We start from the raw sequence: 11,036 nt of genomic DNA on the forward strand, positions 1-11,036 counted from the left end.
AAAAACAAAAAGCAGTAACTCAGACATACACAGACTGCAACCACAGCTTTATGATACCATGTTTTATGTATTCAAAAGTCTGTTCTTCTTCCCCAGGAATTCATTCTTGTTAGCGAAGCCCCCAAACTCCATTCCAACATAATCCATGAGACTCATTTTAGTCAACACTAGAAACTACACCACTGAGGCCAGGTACAGACATTACACTCTTACTCCGTGGTCACCAACCAGTGGCGCTTAATTCACCAGTAGATCTCGGAGCCTTTTGGAGTTGATCCAAGGCTGGGGTTGGGGGCTGAATGCTCACATGCATGCACGTGTGCGCCCCAGCCTAGCAGGTCAGTCTGCAGGAGAGAGAAGGGGCAGGGGCTAGATAGAGGCCCCTACAGTGAGAGGCAGTGCTGCAGAGGCAGGAGCAGGGGTAACCTGAATGGGGCCCTGGCTGGATAGGGCTTACCTGCTGGGGAGGCACACCCCAAATAATTTTTTCTCCCTTTGCCTCGGTCTGCCCCCACTTCCCTCCCCACAGACATACCTGCTGGGCAGGGGTGGTGGTGGGGGGGAGCAAAGCGTGGTGGCAGCGCATGGTAAATCCTGGGTTCCTTTTAAATGCCAAAAGATGACCTCTTACTTATAAAGGTTGGAGACCACTGCTTTTACTGGCATAAGTGATTGGAAACTGGTCTATACCCAAAACAGAAGTTCAGCACACAAACTGGTTTAAAATGGCAGAACCCAGTCTAAGATTTGCCCTGCCCCACCCCAAAAGGGTCAACATGTGCCACAAATCCAAACTATGCTGCTTACAGAAAATCATGCAACTTAAACCAATTCTGCCTTGGGCTTTTTGAATGTCTGTACCTAACCCAAGATCATAAAATGAATTACAGTTTAAATTTGAGTCACCTTTTGTTTTTCAATACTTATTTTGTCATCTCCCCAAGCTCATCATATGTGATCACATACTAGCATATCACTATTATAAATAGCCTCAAAGGCACCCTCCAGGTAATTTTTTAGGTTGAAACCCACAGCATTACAGGGACCTTTTCATTTGCAGACCCCTAAAATATTCTGAATTGAGGTGTGGACTCCTTTGGAAGCTTAGAATGAAGGTGCGAACCCTTTTGAATTGTAAGCGTGGGCATTCACATACTTTTGATTGATCAGTCATTTTTCACAGACGCCTTGGACATAGTCTGTGGACCACCACAGGTCTATGGACCACAGGCCAAAAAACACTGCTGTAATGCATTAGACTTTATTGGCTGTTGCAGAATGCAGCGCCATCTATGTTTCACATACTAAGTTAAAATTCAGATGCTCTTTCATATAAACAACTCATTTCTCCAGAGGTTTTACAAGGAGACGGATGGTATAAAAACTTTCCATTTAAAATAACTTTAAATATTTATATAGATCAACCTTGGGAAATTTCTAGAGCACTGTTACTGAATCATCTGGTCAATTCTTTTAATTGAAGGTCCTTTTTGCGGGTTAAAAAAAGCAAGCTGATTGAAATTACCAAGATATTTTCATATTTAAAATGACAGCAAAAATAAAATCAAATAGATGATGTCCCATAAGAAAGATAGTATTTCTTGTGCAAGGTATTTAAGTTGTCCAATTTTGATTTTTCCTTTAAGAAAGATTTATTACTACACTTAGAGAAGTTCAGATCAATATAGCTTTGTGCTCCACATCCAAAAGGAATATCTTTCTCCTTCTCTCTGTGTAAAGCACAGTGTAATAAACTTGATGCATTAGGTGCAAGGAAGGCTGTTTCATTTTCTACTAAAGCAAAGACTGATTATTACCACCTTAACTTGATGGACACATGCCACCGCTTGATCCCATTTCAGTTATTAGGCATCTAAATGGTACTTAAGCAATGAAAAGCAACCCTCTTCCACCTTGCTAAATGGCGTCTAGTTTTGTAGTGAACCTTCATTTTAGCTTTAAAACTAAGTTGCAGATAAAAGCAAGGAGGAAGAAGACCCACCCACTTTTTTGCATTAATTTTTTTCAGGGAACCCTAGCAGGACCACATAACTCCAGTCCTAGAGTTTCTGCACTGGCTCCCAATAGCTTTCTGGGCAAAATTCAAGGTGCCAGTTTGGACTTATTAGGCCCTAGATCCTACATACCTAAGGGATTGCCTTCTCCCTTATACCCTATTGCAATCCCTTGGGTTAGCCAGGAGCTACCTCTTGCAAGTACCGTCAGTACGTTTCATCTACTTGGTAAAAAGATGTGGGAGCTTGTTCTCAGGAGTTCCTCCTCAGCTCTGGCACTCTCCCCCTTGAGACCCACGAATGCCCAAGCCTGGACATCTTTCAGAAGTGCTACAAGACCTTTTTATTAGGCAGACATTTAGCAAAGAAAGCTAAGCTGAGGTTATTTAGTGGTTTCTGTTTTATTTGGATATTCTAGTTCCTCTTATGCTGTTTTGTTCTCTTGCTGCTCTGAGCCTTTTTTGGGAAGGGTTGCAACTAAATTGCAAAAATAGCAATCCAGTTAGAGACTTTGATGTCTAATAAGTGGAGAAGGATCTGGCCCATAGTCTGACTTCACACTGTGAATCTTATGTTGAATATACACAGAAAGATTTAAGTTCAATATTTTTCTATTTCAGGTCCTCAAGGGTGCAATCGCTAACTGAATGAGTATGCTTCCACAGACACAGAGTGATTAGGACACTGGTTCTCAACCTTTTTGGACTCAAGGCACTCCTTGGAAAATGCCAACTCTTAAATTCGTGCTTGTGTGTTTTTGAATGCAGAAAAATAAGGGAGCAATTCTTTTGTCACAATTACTGAACAGGTCAGAATGTTTTTAACCCCATGAATTCCTATTTGAAAATCTGAGTCTATTTTGTGAATCATGTTTGCACACCTAACAGAGCTAACATTGCATGGGGTCCCTCAGCACCCCTGAAAGAATTTCAAGGCACCCCAGGGTACCAAGACCAAACAAACAATATGCAGGAGACCCACTCCCATCTACAAGAATCACTGTAGTAGAAAGTAAGGGCAAGTTGCCTTGTAATGCTAATTTGTATGGTAAGATTTGATAATAAAATAAAGCAGCACACATTGCACATTTTAGTATCTAAATAAGACATGTTAATATGTTCTCTGAATCCAACACACCTTTTCAAAGTCCTTTATCTTCTATTTAAGTGCACATAACTCTAGGCAACAAGAAGGTCAGAGCTGTGCATCTTCAGATTCCATATATGCTGAGCTTCTTTTCAAGAAAAATCAAAACCACTCTCTACCTTGATCGAGTAGTTCAACATTGTGATTTAAATTTAGGTAGCAAGATACCCTCTTTCCTAGCTAAGACAGAACAGGAAAGCAATAAAAGATTAAGTCATTTTTAAACGAAATGGAAAAAGGGTGCCAAACCTAATGGCATGAAGCAATAATGAAATTCAAATAAACTGCTAATGGATGCTAAAAGGTATTAATTAAATCTATGGCTGGCAGGGTTGAAGGATAAGACTGAATTCTTGCAATATGTTTAAATATACAGAACAAACAAAATATAACAATGGCTTAGGCCAGATACCACACAATGGTAAATGTATCAATAAGAATGTACAACAGGTAGAAATATTTGATGTGTACTGTTTGTTATCTTTATGGAAATAAGCAGGATTAGTTATTCATGTCTCTGAGCAATGATAAGACAAGACACTTTCTACTCAGTCAGTCATTCAAGAGGATGTTACAGAACAACTGAAGCTGAACATTTCGAAATTTGCAGGTACTGGCTAACTTGCAGCCAAGAGAATGAAAAAGGCCAATAGGCTCTCTCAAGCCTTCCTGTTGCATTTCCACTAAATTTCTTACAATAAGGATGTCCCAGAGTACTGGGGAAAAAAACCTAATATCCTGTCAATATTTAACTAGCATAATCAAGATAACCTTGGAATCCAAGGGCTAGTTAGCCTGGAATTGATCCTGGGCAAAAACCACAAAGAGGGAGATACCACACACAATCAGTTAAAAAGATGATAGCACAACTAAATATCCAAATATGGTCACATGGGAAAAGTTCTGGTAAAAAGGAACTGGTAACTTATTTTTGAAGATGTCACAAATATGGGTGATAAGAAGTGAGCTGACTTATCCCATGAAATTCTCATAGATCCCAAGTAGCATTCATCTTTTAAAGGGTGACCAATACTAGATAGATGACAAACCTGTTAACTGAAAGCTCATGAAAAGCCTTTTTAAATGGGGAATACTCATTTAATGGAATACTTCTAGCATTACTCTGGACTGTTAGCAATGAACTGAAAGAACACACAAAATCATTGCTAGTGAAGTGTATAAAAGTGACTGGAATTGGAAGCAAGGAAAATAAAGATGGAAACAGGTCAGTTGTATAGATCTAGCAGGATCACTTGATAAGGTGTGCTCATTTAAGAAACATGCAATTGAACATAGCCAAAAGCAAATTAAACTCCTAGAAGCCTACACTGTAAGATGGCCTGCTGTCCAGGATGCTGTTACTTATGATTTCAAGACTTAGGGGCGAATAATCAGCTAAAGGCTCACATTCAATACAACTGTGTAGCTGAGCTGAAACACAAACCAATGACAGGAACATCAAGTTGAAGCAGAGGAGGCAGCAATACTTCTGCATACAGTATTTACAGAAACTATTACTGAAATATCATGCCCAAAATATTATGAAAATATAAAAAGGGTTCAGAAAAGGATTAAGAGAATGATTCAAGTTCTAGAAAACATACCTTATTTACCCAAATCCAAGATGTCCCCACCACTGCAGCAGAGGAAACAGAGGTAGGGGACGGCCGGGCGGGGGGGGAGGCAGTAAGGTGGAAGCAGGCAGCTTGCCTCCTGCTGCCTGCTCCCCTCCACACACACATACTAAGCCTTGTGTCTACCCCCCTGCAGCATCAAGCCCCTGCTTCTCCTCACCCCTGCCCCGCTTACCCTTCCACAGGAGCTGGCACTACTGTTATAGTGCCAGGCTGGGGCTATGCTCCGTGCCCTGTGGTGCAGTGGGGCCAAAGCCTGCTGGCACCAAAGCAATGGTAAAGCGGGGTGGGGGGGGGAGGAGGGGGTCAGAAGGAGATGGGCGGAAGGTTAGCAGGAAGCAGCTATGGCTCCAGTCCCAACTCAGGGTTGGGACCAGAGCTGCAGCACCGGCCCCCGCCCCCCTGCCGCATACTTGATTCCAAGATGGGGGGCTTCCCCCTCGCCATGTTAAATGGGGAACAAAATCCCCATCTTGGAATCAAATAAATATGGTAACTTATAGCGAGACTCCAGAAAGGCATCATTTAGTGGATCCAAGAGAGGTTTTAAAAGCGACTCAAGTACCTTCACAGGGAAAATTTCACAATAAAGGTCTCTTTACTAAAGCAAAAAACTAAAAGATATAAATCCATGCCTGAAAGCTGAAGCTAGAAAAAAAATCAGAGTAAAAACAAGGTAAAAAAAGAGTTCATTATCCTCCATGTTGGACACTGAAACAACTCAGGGCTGTCCTATTTATTTGGGCCCTCAGACCAGATCTGGCTCAAAGGACTTCTGGCAGGTCAGACAACTTACCTATAGTAGCAGCAGGGGCAGGACTCCCGACCAGCACCGATGTAGAGCAGCCCAAGGGCCACATTTTGACCCCTCATGGGCTACATTAAGTCAGGACAGAGTGTCTTTCTGAAGAGCTACTGGGAAACTTAAATGACAGAAGCTGGAGTCCTTAGGGCAGCAGTTCCCCAGCTGCGGGTTGCAACCCCAAATGGATTTGGGGGGGGGGGGGTCACAAAAATCAGCAGATGGGGTTGTGGAGGTAGGGGGCTGTGGGTTAAGAGTGAAGTGCCATGCTGAGGAAATGGGGTCATAATGAGGAAAAGTTTAGGAAGCACTGCTCTAGGGTTTCATCTTACTTTAGCTAGTTCAGAAAGGCACGAGCTTTCACAAGCGGCAACCTAGTTCATCAGATAACAATGGTGAATGAGAGTTTGGTTTCTCAAGAATTCAAACCTTCATTAAAATTTTGAACCCTCTAGTTACCAAAAAACTTTTCCAATACAAGATGACCATGAACCAAAGCAATGCTGTCTCCCCACATCTACAAAGAAACAGTGCCAATGATTATAACCGGTCTCTGAAAGCTATTCAAGTTTTCTGTTGATATTCCCCTGGGGGAAGCAGCACAACTGTCAGAAATCAAGCAGATGGGTAACAGCAGGTTGAGCAAGCTATAGTGAGTGGGAGATGTAGATATTTGAGGTATTCACAGGGCAGGACCCCCGCAAAAACCCAAACAAACAAATAAAAAATCCCAGATGCTGGAGAATGGGTAAAGACATCTCACTCCCTCCTTCTTTCCTCAAAGCAGCTACATGGCCTCCAGTTGTTCTTTGCCTTCCAATGAGTGCAAGACAGCAAATCCCAACTGGCTTGTCCTCGTGCAACATATATGCATTTTTAAAATAGAGATCAAACATTAAATTGTTGCTTTAAACAGAAGAGAAGGGGCTGTTTATTTAGCCATTAATGGGAAATAAAGCTTTTAATTTCTTGTCCAGTCCACACATTTGGTAGTGACGGTGACTTATGAAATGGACGGACTGCACATGCTTCCGTTTTGTAGTCAGCATCATAAAAAACACCATCACAATTATTGTCCTGGTTGGCAATTTTGGGATACCTATTGCAGATCATTACGTAATGCCATCTAACTATTTGGACTTGGTTACAGGATGTTATAGAGACATTAGTCACTCTCAATTTTGTAAAAGCATTTCTGGTCCACACGGCTTTTAGGTGTTCACAAGACAGTATTCTTAAGCCCTATTCCTTTCACTACCTTAGCACTCTACACAGGTGCTGTGCCAGCATCCAGAGGAAGTACAAACATGATAGCAGCATGGTGCAATGAGTTTCTCTAAGCAATCCTACAAAGCTTTACTCCATTGTTCACTGTCCTTTGGGTAACAATGTTTACGTTGACATTAACACCACCCAGGTTGTAATTTGCAGATACTTGCTCTGACCATACCTCCCATCAATATTCACCCTTGCAAGCAACAGACAACAGGAAAAGATAATGCCAAATAAAGCTTTATTAACATTTTTAAAGTCCATTAACAACATTTTCAGGAAATATACTGTGGGACTATACCTATAAACAAGCAAAGGTTAGTCACCCTACTACTACAGAGAACTGTCCCTACAAATCTGCATGTTGCTTCAGCCCTATCTACCACTCTCCTGAAGTTGAGTGGAAACAGAAGAGGTTTGCTAAATAAAGAACCTGCAGCAAAGACAGATGTTGTCTCTTCATATCTCCAACTATATTAAATTTACCTTCCTATGCTATGTCACTCCAGAAATTGCTCCCTCGAGAAGTGAAACATACTCTAAGGGCCTCATCCCACCTAGGTAGGGGTGAAGCTCACAGAACCACAGAGAGGCTCAGATGACACACTCACTGTGGAACTAAGTCCAGACCATCCTAGAGAAGGTAAGAGAAAAGGAAAGTTAGTTAAGCTCCACAGCAAAACAACACAGTAAAAAAAACCCCAATTCAAGAATTCTTAGATAAATAATAAAGCCTATTTCTTACTTTCCAAGACACTGCCACCCAGGTTGCAGTGCTCATCAAAATGAACTTCAGGTTCAGGCTGTCTGACAGCAGATGCAAAACTTGGCAATCCTCTACCGTGATATTTTTTTAAGAGTCCAAGTACAGCAGAGCATAGTCCCTGGCATTTCTCCCGTATTCAGGGATCTTTCTATTTTGCTTTGACCTGCACAAAGAGATTCATGGATCCATAAACATCTACAATGCCTGCAGGCAGTGCTATGTACAGATGTAGTGCACAACAGCCACCTGAATAGGAGAGCTACTGAGAATACACTACACCATGGGAGACTGCCCTGATTCAGTCACACCAGCACAGAGAAGGTCATGGAATAATTTTAGGATGTCTTAAGTTTATAGATTGAAGAGAGAGAGAGACAGACAAAAAAAAAATGAGAGAGAGAGAGAGAGAGAGGCCCTGTGGATAGGAGTTGGGCATTTATTAAGACTTTGGTACCAAAATATGATTGAACATCTGGGTCCAAAAAACGATTAACAGCTAATTGATAATTTCAGAGGAGAAAAACATTCTTAACTTCAGACGTATTGCTACAACATTGTGGGGGCTCCTAGTAAAGTGAGGACAGATGAGGGATGAGTACTTGATAAGCCTGTCAGAGACAGCCTGTAACATTTCTAGTTTGTGCTATTCACATATACCTCAGAATTCCATCATGCGAACCTTCCTTCTGCTAAGCCACACCTAAAGGCAGTGACCACAGCCCATTTAGTAATAAAGAATCAGATCTATGGAAAATTAGACTTGTAGACATATGTTAAACACTCTGAAAAATAAGAAAGGAAAGGTAACAAAGATGACAAGTCTGTAGAGATTTTTTAGGAGACAAGATGAGAAAAAAAAGAGGTTAACATCGTAAATGACATTTTGATGATTGCCATTTGTAAACCACTATATGGGCTAACAATTTGTATATTTCTCTGACAGGACTAAAGGGATTGTTGCTATGTAATGGTTAGTAAGATTCCTACATGCTGTTCCCTTGATTACAAAATGAGCCCCTTTACCTATCCACTGTTATACCTTAACTGCAAAATGTTAGTTATATAAATGGTTAATCCAATATTAACCTTAATTACTGTTAGCTGCAAGATGTTCTGTAACAGCTATAATTTGAACTAAGCCAAATATAATACCATTGTATTCTGTTTCATATACGAAAGACAAAAAACATTTTGCCAATTATGCCATTCTAAAATAAAGTGTCTCTCTTAAGGAAAAACCATGCACGACATATTACTTGAAACCATGCTAGCTTCCTTATTCTTGTCTGGCATAAGTTGTGATACAGCACAATACACTATACAACTACAGCCCTCCTCCCCACACTGATAAACAACCAGCATAAACAATTTAGTGCCCCAAGAATCCACAGTAAAGTAGATTTTTTGTTATTCAGATCCATTAGACAAAGCTAGATGATATTACTGCAGTAAGACATCATAATCAGATGGCTGAGATCATTCCAATAGCAAACAGGGCAAATACTTCAACTATAGAAGTTACCTATCAAACATGGACACAGGGTTTGTTTAAGGCTGTTTCAACATCTCAAGACAGATGGAACAAATTTTCAAGAAGACATGAATTATTAATATTTAAATGAAGAGTTGAAAAGGAGAAATATAAAACACCATGATTAACTGCCCTGGAAGAATCTCTGAGGCCCTGTAACTGATTCTCAACCAGGGTACCTAGTCAGCCTGGGGGCCATGAGATCAAGTGTCAGCAGATAAGGGCAGGCTACAGCTCCAGATGCGAGCAGATAAGGGCAGGCTCAGGCTGATGCTCCTTCCCTGCTACTGCCTGACCCTTCTACAAGGAGATAAGCTCTGTAATAAGTAAACTAGTTTTTGAAATGGGGGGCTGTTCAAGCCACAAGTTACAGAGGGGTGCCTTGCATCTAAATAGGTTGAAAACTACTGCCCTATAACCAGCTCTGTGCATGCAGACCTCTGCACCAATATGGAATTGCACTAATTTCTATACAGGAGTGAGATCTCATCCATATTGAATCAGTTGCAGGATCACTGGGGTTGGGACCATCTGTATCCCTAGGACATTCTAAGTTCAAAATGGCAAAAGATATTTGCTTGGAAGACTGCATTCTATTTCAACATTTTTTGTAACATTCTTTCATTAACTTCTGCAAGTGACAGCTACATGACAGACGTGCTACTACCTATAGTACTAAAGCAGGGTTATACAAATAGAGCTGGTAAGTATGGGAGGGGTGGGAAAAAGAAAAAAAGGAGAGCGTATGAGCATATAGCAAAATACCTGCCATCACTGTAATCAGAAAGGTGGCTAACTGTTAGTCTGAAGTCAAGCAGAAGGTAGGCCAGACTAGTACCTTAGAGACTAACTGGATAGACTCTAAGGTAAGACAGAAAGAAGCATTAATATTTGCTTAAAAAAATAAAAAATTAAGAGTAGTTTTAAAACTTAAGACCAAGCATCACTGAAGTGACAGTTGTTTGTCACCTATGTAACAGAAAGTATGTTTTTCCCATCTGCCATTTTCAGAAGGCCTGCCTGTATTTCTACTTTTTGCACACAGGGAGTGATGACTTCCCAAGTATCCTTAAACTAGCTTCCTTTCCTGTGGTCCTAATTTGCAAGCCATCAAAATCAAAGGACAGAAAAGAATACATTCTCCAACCAATTTTGCTGTTTAAAATTATCCCCCCAGCCCCGAGTGGGTTAGAAAAAGGGAACTAAGCACTAACAGCAGGTCCAGGTGACAGGACTATCAAGCCCTTGCCTGGGCTTGCAAACATCCAAGGAAAGGTTTAGAAAGCCCTCTGCTCCCCAGGGCCCTGCCACCTCTTTCACTTACAGACCAGCAGTGGAGAGGTAACCCGTTTTCAAGCCTGTTTTCACAGGAAAGCAAGGCCAGAAGGGCGGCCACCTAGTGCAGCCCCCTGCCTCAGCCAGCATCCCCCCTTGCCAAATAAACCTTGGGCGAATTCATTCCTAAAGCCACTCAATTGCTTTGTTGCTGCCTGGCTCTTTCCATGGCCCCACGGCCATCCTTGGGGGCAGGGGCTGGGGGGATAATGACTCAGCCCCATTTAACTGTGCTGCTCTCCAAGGGTGGAAGCGGTGTTACGGCCCCGTGGGACACAGAGACCCTATCAGCAATGCCCCCTCCAGCCGAGCAACAACCAGAAGCAATGACTCTGCAGCCGAAGAGGGGGGCACAAAGGCAGCAGCCGCGCGGGGGGTAGAGGGAGGCAGCCCGACAGCTGGTGCTGGTCACGTGCCCCGGACGGCCAATCGGAAGGCAGCTCGGCGCTCCCAGAACGAGGCTCTCCCAGCAGCCCCAGCAGCTTGACAACAAATACGAGAAAACAGCTGAGCCCAGCTCACCCTGCCCCGCCTC

General features: G+C 42.1%; 1 protein-coding gene across 1 annotated transcript in view; it reads right to left on the minus strand.

Annotated features, from left to right (window-relative positions):
* Positions 1 to 11,036, minus strand: part of YPEL5 (yippee like 5) — a 21,650-nt gene that overhangs the window by 10,298 nt on the left and 316 nt on the right. The gene's annotated exons all lie outside the window — the stretch shown is intronic.

Source organism: Gavialis gangeticus, unplaced genomic scaffold (genome assembly GCF_001723915.1).
Source record: "Gavialis gangeticus isolate Ggan-Ray unplaced genomic scaffold, GavGan_comp1, whole genome shotgun sequence".
NCBI classification, from domain to species: domain Eukaryota; kingdom Metazoa; phylum Chordata; order Crocodylia; family Gavialidae; genus Gavialis; species Gavialis gangeticus.